Here is a 13,322-nt window from a genome sequence, read left to right as displayed (position 1 = left end):
TTTATTTTTTCTCAATTAAGACAACCGACAAATTAAATGGTACCGAAAGGGTAGTACAAGGGTGCTAATCCTTCCTTAACTGTAACCGACTCCTGGACTCGACACATTTCTGGTAAAACCCATATCATGTAAGATGGTGTCCGATCTACTTAAATATTATTTTAAAATGATCGGCGACGACTCTAACCCAATTATTCAAGTCGATGCCCAATTCCGAATCAACCGAAAGACGGCCACGACATATCTATGTTTTACATTAACATTGGAATCATCGTTCTCCGACTACTCAAGACACAAGTGAACTCGTCAAATTGTCTCCTACCACCCTATCAAGTTGGATTTTTTTCTTCAAAATTACTTTAAAAATTCATGAAACTCATCCCAAAACCTAACATTCCGTTTGGAATCAGGATATACAACTCGTTTCTTTCTTCTTCACCTCCCTACAATTAAGATTTGAAAGAAGATGTTACATTGTTGAGAAATCAAGAGAATTCGAAACTAGGGGTTCTTCACAACAACACTATACTTATAAATCCCGAATTCATAAATATATTTGGTAATTATATTGTACACGAATGTAACTCTATATAATGGATCAATAACACTCCACCACATATACCACTAATTCTCAAGTCTCATACACTAGGCTTTTGCTTAAATCTTATATCTTTTTAAAAATATTCATCGAAAATTATCATATTTAACTAACGTAATAAATTTATATTCGTATAAATATTCTAAAATACCAATAATGTATATTATTTTCTTTTACAATAACGTAATAAATTCAAACTAATTTTCCAAGTACCTTAAATAATTATTTATAACAATAATTCATTTATTTATTTCACATTTAACCACAATAAACTTTTCATTCAAATATAGCCTTATATGTTTAAAAACATTATAATTAGCCCATTGATATTCACTTTAAAATTTCACACATTACCTTATATTAAAATTTTATTTTAACCCATAATTTATCCATGTTTACTGTTTAGCTTTTTAACTTATTTCCAAATCAGTCCCAATTTAATATTTTAATATTAGAATCATCACTCCATTATGTATACTTCAATAACTTTCGTATCCATTCAGAAATCTTCAACTTATTCAATTTACATTTTGATCTCCAACTTTAATAATTTTACAAATTAACTCAAAATCAACATTCTAACATTAATTCAACATTTTAATATTCATTTTCAATCTAATACTTAAACAAATATTTATAATTTAAATTCTCAACCTTTAAAAAAAATTACAATTTGTCTTCCATTCAAGCCAAAATTTTCAGCATTATAATTAAATCTTAATACCTCAATAATTACAAATTTTCACTTAAGTCCCTACTTTTCCATAATTTATGATTTAATCCCCAAACTTTATCAAATTTTCAAATTAGTCTAATTTCATATTTTAATGTCGAATTCAACATTCTAGGATCAAAATTCCAGCATAGTTCTTCACCTATTAAACATTTACACTTTAATCCTCCTATTTCAAGAAATATACAACTTAGTCCTATACTTTTATAAATTTTCCAATTTTGAACTAAGATAACATTCTAACTTAAAATTTATCATTTCAATATTCAATTTCAACATAACACATCAATTATTAAACAATTACACATTAGTATCCATATTTTTCAATTTATGCAGGTAAGTCCCTATACTTTATCAAAATTTTCCAAATTAGTCATAATCACATTCGAAGTACATAGAATCACATATTCATTATTTCTAATGTCTAAATAATTTTTCACAAATTTGTCCCCATTTCTTTCCTTAAGGCCTAATACTTCTAAGTGTTCCTAGCATGCACACTTTTGAAACCTTTCAAATTAACCCATTACTTTTCACTATAATTCAATTCATCTACCATATTCAACCATTCTAGCATTATTTTCTAAGTTAACACACTAACCATTTCCTAATTACCATTTGGTTCTTTCCAAACTTTACAATTTAATCCTAAACTTATAAAATCTTCCAAATTGAACCGATTAAGCATACTAATACTAAATTCCAGCATAGTATACTAACTTTTAATCATTTACATCTTAGTGCTTAAATTCCTCAAAATACACACATTAAAAGAAAATGGGGAAGACATTTATTCCTTTGAAACAAATTAAAAAAAATTGAAGTGGTTCAAAACAACCGTATACCATTAAGAAAGTGATAGCAAAAGCAGTGCATATGTTCAACAACATCAAAATATTTAATCTATAGCTTATATTTATAACGTACTATAAATATTACCAAACATACAAAGAGAAGTTTCATGGATGCATAAATAATTCATGCAAGTAAATGCATTAATAGAAAACTCCTACTCTCTAATCAAGAAACAGCTATCACCAAGTCATGTTTTTTTCCCCAGAATAATTCATGGCTTTTCCGTTTCTAAGAAAATTTCCACAAACTGTTTCATATGGCTTGAAATTATGAACCCTATTGAAAAAGAAATGTTCATCATTTTGACAAGTGTTCAATGACCAGAAATTGTATGTATTTAAAAACTTAGCATGACAATAAAGAAATATGTTACCACAATAATTTATACGTTTTTTTCTTCTTATTTTTTCTTTATTGAAAGAACCAAGGATTATACTATGCACATTATCATCCTTAAGAATGATGATTCTCCGGCAATGAAAGCATTAAATATAATACGATTACAAAACCAAATGTAATGTTAATTTGCAATGAGGAAAAAGAAAGAAAACTTACCTTATTCTTTTCTCCATCAACCCCACGGCAATTTAAAGGAGGGGTCCATTCTTTTTTCTAGACAATTAATGATAAATATCTCATGACATTTGTTAAATTTCTAAATAAATATAAAATTTATTTTAATCCAAAAGTCATTTCTACCCTTAATGAGTCTTGATATTTACCACTTTATCAAGCTTTCATCACCATTTAAATATTATCATTTATTTGATTAATTTTGATCTTGACCCTTGTACTTTTCCAAAATTTCAATTTAGTTGCTTAATTTCCACTATTCCACTTTAACATGGAAATTCCACTTATCCACATCAAATTCTACTGATTAAAAATATAAATATTATTAGGATTTGAAGAGGTTCAATTGAACAACCAAAAATGTGGAAAGGGGGTTAATTGACAATAATTTGATTAGGGATTAAGGAGAGCAAAAGATAGAGAAAATTGACACAATGATTTATAGTGGTTCGACTTATCAACTAAGTCTACATCCACTACCTTAGCTCCTCACTAAGGATTTTCTTACAAATTCATTAATTTGTTCATTCTTTTTCAAGGACAAAGAGATAACCTTTACAAACTCCCTATCTTTTCACTTGGCTAAGATAGAACCAAAAACCCTTTACAAAAGGATAAAAGAAGTAAACAAAGAAACCTCTCTAAGGTAGGTGTTTACAAAATTTAGCTCACAAGAACAAAATATTTACAAGAGAATTGGAATAAAGAATGAAAAGCTCTTCTCTTGTGTTTGATTGCTTGGATAGGTGTTCTAACCCTTCTTCAAGTGTCCTCAACTTGCATTTATATGTTGGAATGTTGTTGTGACCGTTTCTAGCTGTTGGGAGTGTTTTGTGGCCATTGGGGATCAATTTTCGTGCAGAATAAAACTACCCAGAATATAGGGTATAGGTACTCCTAAAGGGAGTCTAGTATTACCTTTGTTTATATTTAAATCAAATAATTGTTACTAGCCGTTGGGGCCTGAGGGTATCGATACTATGCCTATGGTATCGATACTACTATACAAAGTAGTGTCGGTACCATTTTTGCATTCTGGAATTTGAGCAATACTGATAGTATCGATACTACCTAGCGAGTATTGATATTTCCCTTACCTTTGGTATCGATACCATATGAATAGTATCAATATTGTTCATGAGGTATCGATACAGTTCATGAGGTATCGATACTGTAAGAACACTATCAGTACTGCTTGTCCAGAAAAATATTTTGTGCTAAATTTCAAGTTAAATGGTCTTTGAATTATTTTTGAAAACTTTGAATAAATTCAATTCAAGTCTAGTAAAAAACATTTTGCCTTAATTGTTATATCAAAATATAGTTTAAAAATATAATATTACTAACCTCGTACTATCATCCTTCAAATTTTTGTAAACTTCCAATTCGATCCAGTTATCCGAATACTTTACCAAATTTATCACTTAATAGCACTTTATACTAATTTCGGATTGAAATATGAATTTGTTATAGGATCCATTATTAAGGATGAACTATTTATTTATGGGGTCAAAAATTTAACTTTTAAAAATTACACTTTTAATCTCTAAACTTTTCTGTAACACCCTTAACCCATAATCGACCCGAATATGAGTCTGAGGTGTCACATTAAATTTTCAAACTTTGACACTTAAAGAAAACAGAGAAATTTTAAACTTTTATTAAAACCAAATACCTTAATTTACATAAAAGAAACCACAAAATACTAATCGATCAGAGCATTCGTAACAGACACTTTTCTTACATGCCAACACTATACATGACAAAAGTCATACTTTATTCTTTACTTCTGATCTGATCTTCTAATAGTGCTGCTGTTCTTGCCACCCTATTTCCGCTCTTCCTGATTCTTGATACCTACGTGTAAATCACTTACACGCTAAGTCATATACTTAGTGAGACATATAAATATAATAATAATGCATTCCGTATGAATATGAACATGCAATCTATCCATTCAATCATGTCATATACAATTCAATGTATACAATAATAATATGGTAACATATAACTATAACAATGCAATTACCTTTGATAACCTTTTATAGGCCCATGTAAATTTTTGAGAACTCAAGGTATTTGAGTACATTGAGGTTGTGCACTATTGATGTCACCACAGCTCGTATGGGGTCCCACTAGAGGCTATGAAATTTTGTCTCGAATGACCTATGTACTGTATTTGTCCCTAAGGACTACTCCTTAAGAACCATATACATATTCCAGTGGATCAAATCTGTCTCAAAAGACCCTGTAAATATTCCAAAGGATACATATATGTCCCGAAGGACCACGTAGAACCCTCGACTCTTGGCATGACAACTATACCTATAGCTCTCATATTGTATACCATGGGCATTATACTTATGTTTCATAAGTTCATGTATTCATGTCATTTCTCTTGTGATCACATAACTCATATCACTTACCATGTCACATGTGCATTTGAATCTATTCACATATATCATTTATCAAATCATATGAACATATATACTTTATGCATGTATCATAATAATTATCACGTATGCATGTTCATAACTATTGTGCTATGAAAATCAACATAGGAATTAGACTTATCACAAGTCTTATTCCATTGTACCATACTTATAATATGTACTCATCTTAGCCTTTCTTTGACTCGATTCTAATCCTTCAATTATTCCGGAACGAGATTACGTTCTAAATCTACATAGTAATACATTGATACATATCAGTATACTAATTGATATATTCTAAACTATCACTCCTTAGGCTAAAAACAAAGTTATTTTTATCTTTTAATGGAGGTATGCATTGATGCACTACACTATGTATCGATGCATCCCTTGATGGGTGCATCGATGCACTATTTATACATCGGTGCATAAATCCCATTCGATGTTTGTATTTTAAGCAGGTGCATCGATGCACTCCTTATGCATCGATGCACTAAATGCATTCGATATTCATTTATTTGAGAGTGCATCGATACACATTGAAGGTGCATCGATACACACAGCCCAAAAATTGTATTTTAAGCCCGAAAATCATTAATTCTTCACTCAATTCTTCTATTTTAAACCTCTATCATGTCATTAAACCCAATCATTATTACTTAAACCAACTTATATCCATGAAAATCATCTTTAACCTCAAAATCCTATCCCTCATATGTAATTCAAGAATCATACTCAATTCCAATATATTATAAATACAATTATAAAAATTAATATTCCTTAATTAGAATGATGACAAGTCAAATTTAACTTCAAATTCAACTTATCAACTCTTTTCCATAAATTCATTTAAAACCCCATTTCTTTAATCTCTTATAATTTCTTCATCTTTTGATTATAAGACAACTTAAGCTTTCCTTAAGCTTAGTTATCCAAAACCTAACCTTTAATTTATCAAATAACTAACTAATCAGAAAACTCACCTTTGCTCTAGCTTGGTTCACGATAGAGAGAAAAGAGAAGGATGAAGAGAACTCTGGAAACTTTGTTTCCTCTCCCCCTCATTTCTCATGTGTATAAATCTCATATTTATCACCTTTTAATTTATTTATTGGTCAAATGACCATTTTGCCCTTCAATTCACTTAATAATTACTAACAATCCTTCTAGATAAATCATTAAATTATTCAATCATCATACTTTAATCACCAAATTATGAAGTTTTACAATTTAGTTACTAACTCTTATTTTGGGATGTTACAAATCTCTACCCTTTTAGAAAATTCATCCTCTAATTTTCATTGCACAAGGAGATAAGATACTGTCTACACATCTACTATTTATTTTTACATATCACCTCTTCAATAAATCTTTTGTGCTATCATAAACTTTACTTCATTACTTTAATTCTTCCATTACCTTTTTTCCTTGATGCTCTCACATTCATTTCATATCCCTTATACTTATCCCTCCTTATCATTTTAAACTTTTCTCTCAATTCTTACTTCCACCAAACATACAAATCCTTTATCTTTATTACACTCACTATCATACTACTTTATTATTCAACTCATTTCTTCCAATAAAAATATACCCCACCATTAAACCATTCATATACTATACATTCTTCCCAATAAAAAATAGTTCGTCCTCCATTTCCTTAACTTATCAAACCTTTATTATCACTTATCCATAATACAATTTCCTTGGTTCGCATTCAAACATTCCATTTACCTTTGTCTTATAAACTGATTACTGATGTACATATTTTCCAATTCCTCCAAAATAATTGTATTCATCACTTGTTCTTTTAATATTCCTCTAATAACACTCATTCCTTCTACTTTATCTTGTCACTGAAGTAGAGAAACTACTTTATTTCAGAACGATAGAGATCCTCTAACTCTATAGTTTCCAATCTTACTTTAAATCATTTGAATAGTAATTCCATCAATTTAACAGGGAATTCAATTCTCTGAATTCTAATGGAACATTCTCAACATATCTTATTTATCCCAACACTGTACCCTAATAAATTTGTCACTTCCATATCACTATAAATAACTTCTAATTGAATTCTCAATTCTCACATCAATTTACTACTAATATATGAATATGCAAGTCCAGATCAATCAATATCATAACGTATCTATTACATAATAAAAAGGTACCTGTTATCTTCTCTGGATCATCAAAATCTTCATTAGTATTAATATTATACACTCGAGCAGTGGAGCGTATTTCCTGTTGAGTAGAGGATTCAGGTTGACTTCTACCTCTTCCTCTACCTCTTCTCCTTAGAGACATCGAAACAGATCGCTCCGACTGTACTGGTTCTCTTGTCCCCAATGGACAATCTCTCATGAAATGTCCCACTTCACCACATCGAAAACAAGCTCCATTAACTACCCTACACGTTCCGCTATGGCTTCTTTCACAAATTTCACATTGTCTAATTTGACTTTGTTGTTCTCGTCCATTACCAGACCCTACAGATTGAGTCTGTCTAGCTCTCATCTGATTTGAATCTCTTACAATGGATGCCATCAACTTTGATTGTGCTTGAGGTCAGAACCCAAAATCTCTACTTCTCTTAGGTGGTGTAAAACTTGATGAAGCCCCAGTTCTTTTAGATTGTTGGGTTCTTTGATTCCCAAATCTTTCATTTTGAGCTCTCTCTAAGGCTTTAGCACAATTAATTACCTCTTGAAACGAGGACAAGTTCAATACTATTAGCATCTCCTTTAACCTTGGGTGCAAACCCTCAAAAAACCACTCACACAAATCTTTTTCTGTCGGAATTAACTCAGCCGCAAAATGACTTAACTTGTTGAATTCACACTCGTATTCATATACAGTACGATCCAATTGCTTCAGGTTCAAGAAGTCTTGCTTCATTTGCCTGATAAATCGGTCTCCTATATACTTGTGTTTAAACTCTTCTAAGAACAACGATCAGGTCACTTGGTCACTTGTCATTCTCAAAGTGACGTTTGTCCACCAGATTCTCGTTTGCCCACGAAGCAAGGAGACCACTCCATCTAACTTCTCTACATTAGAACAGTGGAGACCATCTAACATAATTTTTACATCATTAAGCCAAAGGTTCGTAACAACAGGACCTTCTTCAGCTTCACCTTTAAACTCTGGTGCTCCTAAACCCTTCAAATCCTTTGCAACATTCATTCTCGGAGTTGAAGTAATAGAAGGTTGAAAACGGGCCAATACCGCATCCAGTGTTCTAAAGAACACATCTTGATCAGTTACAGGCACTCCAGAAGGTGTATGTTCTTCACCTTGCCTGGCCAGGGCAGGTGAATTACTACTTTCAGCGGGCCTATCATCTCCCGATTCACTTCTAAAGCTATCATGCCCGGATATCTATAAGAACATAATCATATCATTCTATTAGCAAAACAACATACTTATTATTATATCATATCATAAGTTTTCACTATTTTGTTGGCATGAATACTTTATAGGACACTCTAGACTCCGGTTTATACCGAGAATCGACTAAACCGTAGCTCTGATACCATTAAATGTAACACCCTTAACTCATATCCGACCTGAATATGAGTCTGAGGTGTCACATTGACTTTTCAAACTTTGACACTTAAAGAAAACAGAGAAATTTTAAACTTTCATTAAAACCAAATACTTTAATTTACATAAAAGAAACCACAAAATACTAATCGATCAGAGCATTCGTAACAAACACTTTTCTTACATGCCAACACTATACACGAAAAAAGACATACTTTATCCGTTACTTCTTATATGATCTTCTAGTAGTGCTACTGTTCTTGCCACCCTATTTCCGCTCTTCCTGATTCTTGGTACCTACGTGTAAATCACTTACACGCTAAGTCATAGACTTAGTGAGATATATAAATATAATAATAATGCATTTTGTATGAATATGAACATGCAATCTATCCATTCAATCATGTCATATACAATTCAATGTAAACAATAATAATATGATAACATATAACTATAACAATGCAATTACCTTTGATAACCTTTTATAGGCCCATGTACATTTTTGAGAACTCAAGGTATTCGAGTACATTGAGGTTGTGCACTATTACTGTCATCATAGCTCGTATGGGGTCCCACTAGGGGATATGAAATTTTGTCCCGAATGACCTATATATTGTATTTGTCCCGAAGGACCACTCCTTAAGAACCATATACATATTCCAGTGGATCAAATCTGTCTCAAAAGACCTTGTAAATGTTCCAAATGATACATATATGTCCCGAAGGACCACGTAGAACCCTCGACTTTTGGCATGCCAACTATACCTATAGCTCTCATATCGTATACCATGGGCATTATTCTTATGTTTCATATGTTCATGTATTCATGTCATTTCTCTTGTGATCACATAACTCATATCATTTACCATTTCACATGTGCATTTGAATATATTCACATATATCATTTATCAAATCATATGAACATATATACTTTATGTATGTATCATAATAATTATCATGTATGCATGTTCATAACTATTGTGCTATGAAAATCAACAGAGGAATTAGACTTATCACAAGTCTTATTCTATTGTACCATACTTATAATATGTACTCACCTTAGCCTTGCTTTGACTCGATTCTAATCCTTCAATTGTTCCGAAACGAGATTACGTTCTAAATCTACATAGTAACACATTGATACATATCAGTATACTAATTAATATATTCTAAACTATCACTCCTTAGCTAAAAATAAAGCTATTTTTATCTTTTAATGAAGGTATGCATCGATGCACTATACCATGTATCGATGCATCCCTTGACGGGTGCATCGATGCACTATCTATTCATTGGTGCATAAATCCCATTCGATGTTTGTATTTTAAGCAGGTGAATCGATGCACTCCTTATGCATCGAAGCACTAAATGCATTCGATATTCATTTATTTGAGAGTGCATCGATACACATTGAAGGTGCATCGATACACACAACCAGAAATTGTATTTTAAGCCCGAAAACCATTAATTCTTCACTCAATTCTTATCTTTTAAACCCCTATCATGTCATTAAACCCAATCATCATTACTTAAACCAACTTATATCTATGAAAATCATCTTTAACCTCAAAATCCTATCCCTCATATGTAATTCAAGAATCATACTCAATTCCAATATGTTATAAATACAATTCTAACAATTCATATTCCTTAATTAGCATGATTACAAGTAAAATTTAACTTCAAATTCAACTTATCAACTTTTTCCATAAATTCATTTAAAAACCCCTTTTCTTTAATCTCTTATAACTTCTTCATCTTTTGATTATAAGACAACTTAAGCTTTCCTTAAGCTTAGTTATCATCTAATGATCAAAACCTAACCTTTAATTTATCAAATAACTAACTAATCAAAAAACTCACCTTTGCTCTAGTTTGGTTCACGATGGAGATAAAAGAGAAGGATGAAGAGAACTCTGGAAACTTTGTTTCCTCTCCCCCTCATTTCTCACGTGTATATATCTCATCCTACTTTAAAATTACTAAAAATCCTTCCAGATAAATCATTAAACTATTAAATCATCCTACTTTAATCACCAATTTATGAAGTTTTACAATTTAGTCACTAACTCATATTTTGGGATGTCACATTTTCCAACTTTCTACTTTGGCCATTAAACTTTCAAAATTTTCATTTTAGACACTAGTCAATTTTTTGGGGTATTACAATCATCGACATTAGATTCAAGTTGTGCTTAGATTCAAGTTGTGCTTCTTCGGTATAAGCTTCACTATTTGTGTTAGTTATTTTATCATCTTGATTGAGATTACAATTTATCAAATCATTGTTCTCAATCTTTTCTTGATCATCCATAATAACTAATATGCTGCAATTTAAGATTAATGACAAAAATAAATATTATGTCGAGATTAATGATCAATATTAATAGCAAGTAAAACTTATGTATCAAAATTAATATTATCAAAATAAATTTTCACAATTAATATCAAGTTAAAATTAAAATTAATACTAACAAAAATTAATGGTTAGTCCAAAATTTTAAAATTCAAATATTCACAATTAACTTCAAGTATCAAATTGTCAATATTAATGATAACAATTAACATCAAATGATATAAAATTAATGCTAATAAAAATAATGAATAAAACAAAATATTAGTATTATTGTTAATTAAAATTAAAAGATAAATTTAAAATTAATAATCAAAATTAAAATAGTCAATATTATTAAGGATTTAAAACATGTAAGCCTATAATCTAAATAGGGGAAAATATGGGGGATTTGCATGAAATTTAACCATTTAAATTAAAATATACGTTGGGGGCTTTCATGTAATTTAGCCATGTATATCAAAACCCATACGTCTAAGTCTAAAATATAATCGGGTGAAAATATAACAGTTCATCCTTAACAAATAAAACAGCAATTTGAAGGATGATAGTATGAAGTTAGTAATGTTATATTTTAAATTATATTTTGCTATAACAATTAAGGCAAAATGTAATTTAGCCATGTATATCAAAACCCATACGTAATTTGCATGCAATTTTACTGTATGAATTAAAACAGCAATAAGGAGGGTTTGGACGTAATTTGACCAAACAAATTAAAACACAAAGCAATTGGAGTTTTTACCCAAATTACGGCCGACGATAACGAATAAAATATTCACGCAGACTGGTTTCCGATGAATGAACGAAGGTGGTTGAGTTCGATCGAGATGGGATGGGCGGCAGTCGCGGATGGTTCTCCGATGATCTACGCGCGTTCAAACAGAGGAACACGATCGAGCGACGGCCTACACAAACAGTTACAGTTTCGTTCGCGATAGTCGGTTTCGGGCGACAAGTAAGACTAGTTTCCCTTGGTGTGGCTCTCTGGCAGCACTGAATATTATATAAAATGGTTTTCCGGCGAGACATGGTGGTCGCCGGCGGTGAATAATGGTGATTGATAATTAATTTGGGATGAACCCTACATTAATATAGGTTAGAATTTTTTTAATTTCAAAGATTTAATTTAGTCAAATGAATTATTATTTTTATTAAAAAAATACACTCCTATTAAAATTAAAATTTAATAAATTGTTAATTTTAAATAAAATATTATAATTTTTAATATTTACATAATAAAGATAATTTTATTAGTGGTGTTTTTCGGTGCATTGGTTTAGTGGTTCATTGCAGTATACGATGTGCATTGTAGACTCAACCTTTCACATATTATATAGCTTAAGATTGAGATTTTAACATTTAAAAAATAAATTAAATACATAATTTAATCTTATAATTTATACACATTATATAGATTAATAAAAGAATTTAATTACATTATATATTATCAGTTGATTTAACGAAATGAAATATCAGATTTATTAAATAAAATTAAAAGTTTAAATCTTAATATTGTAAATAGAATAAATTATATTAGGATAACTGTTGGATCACTATAATATTTGATTTAGATTAATTAATCCATGAATAAGATATCAGTATTATAAAAAATAATTTAACTTAATATATGATCAAAATTCTGAATGTATAAACTAATCATGGCCCCTGATTAACAGAGTTCGTTAAAATGTAAGGTCTTGCAACAAATAAAGTGCGAGGCTGTTATGGGATTTCGTTAGGATAGGTGGGCTTGCTGTTGGACTCAAATCATTAGGTTATAGATTAAGAGTAAAGTGGATCTGGGTTGGCATAACGAATTGGGATGTGAAATCACACCCTCCGCCAACAACCCTTGGTGTCCTCCTCATCCTCTTGCTCATGAAGAGAACAAATAACAACACACGTGGTGATGGAGGGCATGGTCGGATTGGGTTTTCAGTCAATTAAATTTGATCCGAAAGTTTTATATTTTTCACCTGAAATTCAATTTAATCTGAGTTTACGGTGGTTTTATCTGACTTAAAATTTGACTCGTCATGTGAGATAAAACTAGATCCGGCTTAAGATAAATATATTTATAAAAAAATATTAATTTTATTCAATGAAATAGAGATGTAATTGAAACAAATAATATAGAAAGATATTATTATAATTATTTCTAAATATAAAAATATAATTACGTTATATTTTAGATCGAATTAAATATTTTTTATCCTAAACTTAAACCCG

Source organism: Hibiscus syriacus, unplaced genomic scaffold (genome assembly GCF_006381635.1).
Source record: "Hibiscus syriacus cultivar Baekdansim isolate YM2019G1 unplaced genomic scaffold, ASM638163v2 tig00000764_pilon, whole genome shotgun sequence".
In the NCBI taxonomy this organism is placed as follows: Eukaryota; Viridiplantae; Streptophyta; class Magnoliopsida; order Malvales; family Malvaceae; genus Hibiscus; species Hibiscus syriacus.
Note: the sequence above shows the minus strand (reverse complement) of the source record.